At 40.2% G+C, this 6379-nt stretch overlaps 1 protein-coding gene across 3 annotated transcripts in view; it reads right to left on the bottom strand.

The window, feature by feature from the left end:
* The window catches only part of NRG2 (neuregulin 2), a 195289-nt gene that overhangs the window by 133907 nt on the left and 55003 nt on the right, over positions 1–6379 (bottom strand). The gene's annotated exons all lie outside the window — the stretch shown is intronic.

Genomic DNA, 6379 nt, shown 5'->3' on the forward strand with positions numbered 1-6379 from the left:
TATGTGGCATGTGGGATCTTAATTCCCTGACCAGGGATTGAACCCGTGCCTCATTGGAGGTACAGCGTCTTAACTGCTGGACTGCCAGGGAAGTCCCCAAGTTAGCCCATTTTATAGACGGCATAATAAACACAGAGAAGCTAAGTGACAACCAATGTCACAACGTGACTGATTTAAGGTCGATATCAGAATTAGGACCCAGGTGCCCTCAGCCAGCCTAACAGCCTTTCCGCTTCCCCAAATGGCTTCCTCAGATGACTGTTTTCACGGCGCGTGCACTCCTGCCTTATCTTCTGGGGTGTGCACACATAGATAAAATCCTCATTTGGGGCCAAACATCTGGGAGAAGCAGACCTTAGGGGTAGGAGATGAGAGATGAAAACGAGCCACAAAGTATTTCAGCTCCACCCCAGGTGCCTGACGGTGCTGGGTCATTGGTACAGACTCATGAAATACTTGCTGGCCAGGCCCTTCTGCATGGGTTGTTCTCAGAGCTTCACTCAGCAGAGCTGCCCCCTGAGCTCTGGGGAAGCCTGGTCCTCACTGTTCCTCCCTAGGCAGGAAGGGCAGCTCCTTCCCTCAGCACCCAGTAAGGCCAAGCAGTCAGACCTCCGAAGGCTGTAATTTAGAACCTCCTGACGGTTAGCTTAACTCACTGAGAATATGATGAAAATATGGACCCTCCACAGAAAAATGCATGCACACTTGTACCCGCATACTCTCGTTCATAATTCAAGGAAGTGTACAGACCTTCTGAAGCTAACAGATTCCAGGCTTCCAGACCTAAGCAGAGAGCTCTCCTGGGTAGTGTGAACACTGGGCCCCTCCTCTGAGCCCTCACTAGATCCGCTCCTTCTGTCATCCTTTCAGCCTGCCACCTCTCTGCCTCAATGAGCCCTAATTATCTCTTCTCTGGGAGGTGACTCAGGGCCTCCCCCCACTCCTGATGGCCCATTAGGAGGAGAGGGGAAGTGACTTACACAGTCATATCATGAGTCAGCGTACAAGCCAAGACTCGAATGTGGCATTCAGGGCTCCCAGGCCTATATTTAGGCCATTGGGAAGGGCTGCTTCTTATAGCGGAGTTTGGACATATGCAGGGTATGGACATGGGCAGAGGACATGGTGCACAACTCTAGGGCGGTAAAAAGATAGAACCTGGAGCTTCATCATCCCTAAGCACTCCTTTCTTGCATCTTAGGATGCAGCTTCATCCCCATCCTGCACAGGAAGAAACTGAGGTAACAGAAAGGAATGAACTTCTGGCTCCAGTCCAACATTCGTCCTTAGGACCAGTGCAAACCGTGGAGAAACCTCAGGCTGTTTGCACATCAGGCACAGCCCCCATGGGATTTCCCTTCTAGGACTTTGCACTGGAGGCAAAGGGCTTTGGCTTGGTTTGGTCAATGTCGTGAACTGGTCATCAAGGTTTTTCTTATAAAATACACATAATCACAGGTCTTAAGACATAACAGTAGTAGAATTGGAGTCCCTTGTTCAGGGCCAGTGAGGAAAAGGTAAAAAGAACCTAGATGTGATGAGAACCTATTTCTGGATCAGCAAAGAGAAACCTAGCAAGTCATATTGGTTGATACCAATAACTTTCACCCACTCTCACTGACCATCCCAACCCTGCACCTAAAAGGACCGCTGGGAATATTTCCTGAGTAACCCAGCTTCAGCAGTGCCAGTCAATAGAACTTAGTGTGGCTATGGAAATGTTCCATGTTTGTGTTGTCCAGTATGGTGGTCATAGCCACATGTGGCTACTGAGCACTTGAAATGTGATCAGTGTAACTGAGACTCTGAATGTAAAGTTTTATTTATTTTTAAGTATTTAAAATTCCAATTTAAATTGCATCTAATGGCTACTGCATTGGACAGCACAGCTCCAGAGGCTCTGGGGGTACATGAATTTTAGTCATTGATTGATTACTTATCTCACATGCCTGCTTAAGCTTTACCTGAGTGAGTCAGAAAAACTCCTAAATTTGTTAGAAATCCTCAAGGGTCTTGAAGGGTTGGGGATGGGCAGAGTCTGAGTGGAAGACTCTTGCAGAAAAGAAGGGAAGGGATCTCTCTAAGCCACATGTTATGAGCCTTTCCCAAGGAGAGGGAGATGAAGTCATCTCATGTCCTGGACTGCATGCTCCAGAGAAGGACCCCTTGCAGGAGTTCAAAGCTCTAAGGATGTCCGCTGCAGGAAGCAGGGAATGCTCTCTGAATGTTAAGGATCCTGGCCAAAGGGAGACCAAACAAACACACAAAAATTATCCCTGGGGAAATTACTAGGAAGATACACATGCCTTTAGCTGCAGTGAGACCATTCTGAGCACAGAGCTCTTGAAGGAGAAAAGGATGGAACAACCCTCCCTGGTGGGTAGCGGTTCATACTGCTAGCAGGAGCTACAAGAGCACAACCTTTCAGGAAGGTAATTTGGCAACAGGTATCAAAAGCCTTATTAAATATCCTTTGGTATAACAATTTCACATATCCTTTGGTATAACAATTTCACTTCTGGAAGCTGAATTTAAGAAATTAATTCAAGATAAAAAAGAAATTAATTCAAGATGTATGAAGATTAAGTTATAAGAATGTTCATTTTAGACATGTTTGGGGGCAAAAAAAATTGTAAACCATCTAGACTATATGAGCAGATTGTTAAATAAATGATGGAGCTTCATGGAATAGATTATGCCTTACTTCCCACATCTAAGCCAGTAGAGCAAGTCCCCCCTTACCTCCCAAATGTGTTCTGATTCCGTCCATTATTTTCAAACACACCTGCCACTATCTGAGTTCAAAGCAGCCCCTTCCCCCAGACTACTCTGCAGCCTCCTAACTGGTCACCTTGCTCCTACTTTTACCCCCTTCAACCACACAGCAGCCAGGGCTGGCTAGCTTGATGACTGGCTACCTAGGTAACTGTTTTTGTTTTAACATAATAAGCACTCATAAACCCACCACCTAATGTAAAAGCTAGGATCTTGGCAACCACCGGCATCGAACCATTTGGCTCCCACCCATCCTATCTCCTTCTCCCATACCAGACAGCTATCATCCTGAATCCTCATTCCCTTTTAAAATTTTGTATATATTGTTATTGCATCTATGAAATTCCTAAATATGTATATTTTATTAAAGTTATTTTTTATTTAATGAAAAAAACATGTGACATGCATTATCTTTTGAATGTCACTACAGTTCATTCATTTAAACTGCTGCCTAATATTCCATTGTGTTTATAGACTTAGTCTCTCATTAATGGACATTTAGGGGGTTTTCCTAAATTATTATTATTGTAAATAATGCTGCCATGAACATTCTGGTCCACTTATTGTATATATGCTAGAGTTTCTCTTAGATATGTATCTAGGAGCAGAATGTTGGCCTTTTAGGGTATATGAATGTTAAACTTTAATTGTTTTCCAAATTGTTCACTAATTTACACTCCCATCAGCAGTTTTGAAGAGACTGTGGATCTGCGTCCTTTCTGACACTTAATATCACAAAACTTAAAAAATTTTACCAATCAAATAGGTACCAAAAATTATCTAATTGCAGTCTTAATTTGCACTTCTCTGATCACTGATGACATTGAACATCTCTTCATATTTGTATGGATCTTAAGTGCTTCCTGTTCTGTGAAATGCTTTACATCATTCATCCATTTTTTTTCGCTTTTCTTCATTTGGGTTGTTAGTGTTTTTCGTACTTTCTAGGAATTGTTTTTATATATTTCTTATTCATTTATTTGGCTGTGCCGGGTCTTAGTTGCAGCATGTGGGATCTAGTTCCCTGATCAGAGATCAAACCTGGGCCCCCTGCGTTGGGAGTATGGAGTCTTAGCCACTGGACCACCATGGAAGCCCCTGTTTTTATGTATTTCTAACACACTAACCTTTTGCTGATTGTGTGTGGTGCAAAAATCTATTCCCAGTCTGTAAATTATCTTTTCATGTTCTTTAAAATGTTTTTTGATATATAAAAATTCTTAATAGTAATATGGTCACATGTATCTATTTTTCTTTTGTAGTTGGCATTTTTGTGTTTTATTTAAAAATCTTTCCCTACTCAAATTCTAAGACAATCACCTATATTTTCTACTAATAGTTTTAAAGTTGTAGGTTTTTTTTTTTTTTTACATTTCAATCCTTAAACCATCTGGAGTTAATGGTTTTTATATGGTGTGAGGAAGGGATCCAATTTTGCCTTTTAGTATACGATTATTTTCAACCTCCATTTATTATATGTTTCTTTATTTCCCTGCTGATTTGGCACTCTACTTCTACCATAATCCAAAGTTCCGTATCTATTTGAGCCTGTTTCTCAACTCCATTGTTTTGGTCAATTTGTGTACCCTCGTGCCAATACCACACACTGTCTTAGTTAGCTTAGTTTCATAATAAGCCCTGATATCTGCCAGGGCAAGTCTTCCCTCCCACTTTTCTTTTTTGGGAATTTCAGAAACCCTATCAGGTAACATGAAAAATCCTGTTGGGGTTTTAATTTGAATCTGCAGATCAAATAGAAAAGAACTGGAGGATTGACATCTTTATGATATTAAAATTTCCTATCTATAAGTATGATATCTCCCTCTACTTATTTAGTTCTCCTTTTAATCCCTCTTAATGAAACTGCAACTTTTTTTTTCCTGTAGAAGACTTGTACACCTTTTGTTAGATTAATTCTTACGTATTTCATTTTGTCTCATCACATTTTAAATTCTCCTCTCTTTTGTAGCTCGTTTTTAGTGTATGAAACAAATAAGTTTTCCATATTAATCTTATATCAAGCTAACTGGCTAAATTCTATTATTTCTAATAATTTGTATACTGTTTGGGATTTTCTGTACAAATGAAACATAATGCACATAATGACTATTTCATTTCTCTCTTTCTAATTTGTATGCTTCTCACTTCTTTTTCTTATATTTTTGCACTACTGATAAAGGGAACCTTTGTTTCTTTCCTGATTTTAAAGTGAATACTTCTAACATTTCCCCACTTAAATTGTTAAGGCTTTCCTGGTGGCTCAGTGGTAAAGAATCTGCCTGCCAATGCAGGAGACACAGGTTCAATCCCTGATCCAGGAAGATCCCACATCCCTTGGGACAACTAAGCCTGTGTGTCACAACTACTGAGCCTGTGCTCTAGAGCCCACGTGCTACAACCACCGAAGCTCTCAAGCCCTAGAGTTCATGCTCCACAGCGAGGGAATCCACCACAATGAGAAACCTGCTCACCATAACTAAAGAGTAGCCCCTGCTCGTTGCATCTAGAGAAAAGCCCATGCAGCAGTGAAGACCCAGCACAGCCACAACTAACTAATTAACTAAATAAAACTGCAAACCCCTACCATTAAAAGAAAAAAGAAACTGTTTGCTCTAGTAATTTTATAGTCACTCTTATCTGGTGAGGAAATTCCCTTTCATTCTATTTTATCAAGATTGGTTATTGAATTTTTAGAACTTTTTTTAACAGCTAAAATAACACAAATGTAGAAAACAGTACAAAACAAATATACGGTTTAATTATTACAAGACTAGCATTTCAGCAAAGTCTTTCCTTGGTTCTGAAACAGAGAGCAAGCAAGACACTAACAGCTCTGTAAACAACATCCATGAAAGAAGACAAAGCCAGCCACCCCAGAAGCCTCACTTGGGTCCATTCCCTTATAAGCCCCTTCTTCCTCTTACCTAAGAGTAACTGTTCTGTTGACTTTTTGGTAACCACCTCCTTATTTTGGGAGGTAGTTTTATCACCCAAAAATGAATCTCTAAACACTATGGTTTCAGATCAGATCAGATCAGTCACTCAGTCGTGTCTGACTCTTTGCAACCCCATGAATCGCAGCATGCCAGGTTTAGTATTGCCTAATTTGTCTTTTTAAAAAAATAATTAAGACTCCTTTTAAAAAATTATACAAATGAACCTATTTACAGAATAGACTCAGGGACTTAGAAAACAAACTTGTGGTTGCCAGTGGGGAAGGGTGGGGAGGAGGGATAGTTTGCGAGTTTGGCATTGACATGTACACACTGCTGTATTTAAAATAGATAACCAGCAAAGACCTACTGTAGAGCACAGGAAACTCTGCTCAATATTTTTATAACACCTAAATGGGAAAAGAGTTTGAAAAAGAATAGATACACGTATATGTATAACTGAATCACTTTGCTATATATCTGAAACTAACGCAGCATTGTTCATCAACTATACTCCAATGTAAAATAAAATTTTTTTTAAGTTTAAAGTAATAGAAGTATTTTTTAAAAAAAAAAAAACAACTTTTTTTCAAAGAGCTTTTTAGATTCACAGCAAAATTGAGGGGAAGTTACAGAGATTTCCCATATACCCTGCCCCCACATATGTATGA

This window comes from Bos taurus, chromosome 7 (assembly GCF_002263795.3).
Source record: "Bos taurus isolate L1 Dominette 01449 registration number 42190680 breed Hereford chromosome 7, ARS-UCD2.0, whole genome shotgun sequence".
Lineage (NCBI taxonomy): Eukaryota > Metazoa > Chordata > Mammalia > Artiodactyla > Bovidae > Bos > Bos taurus.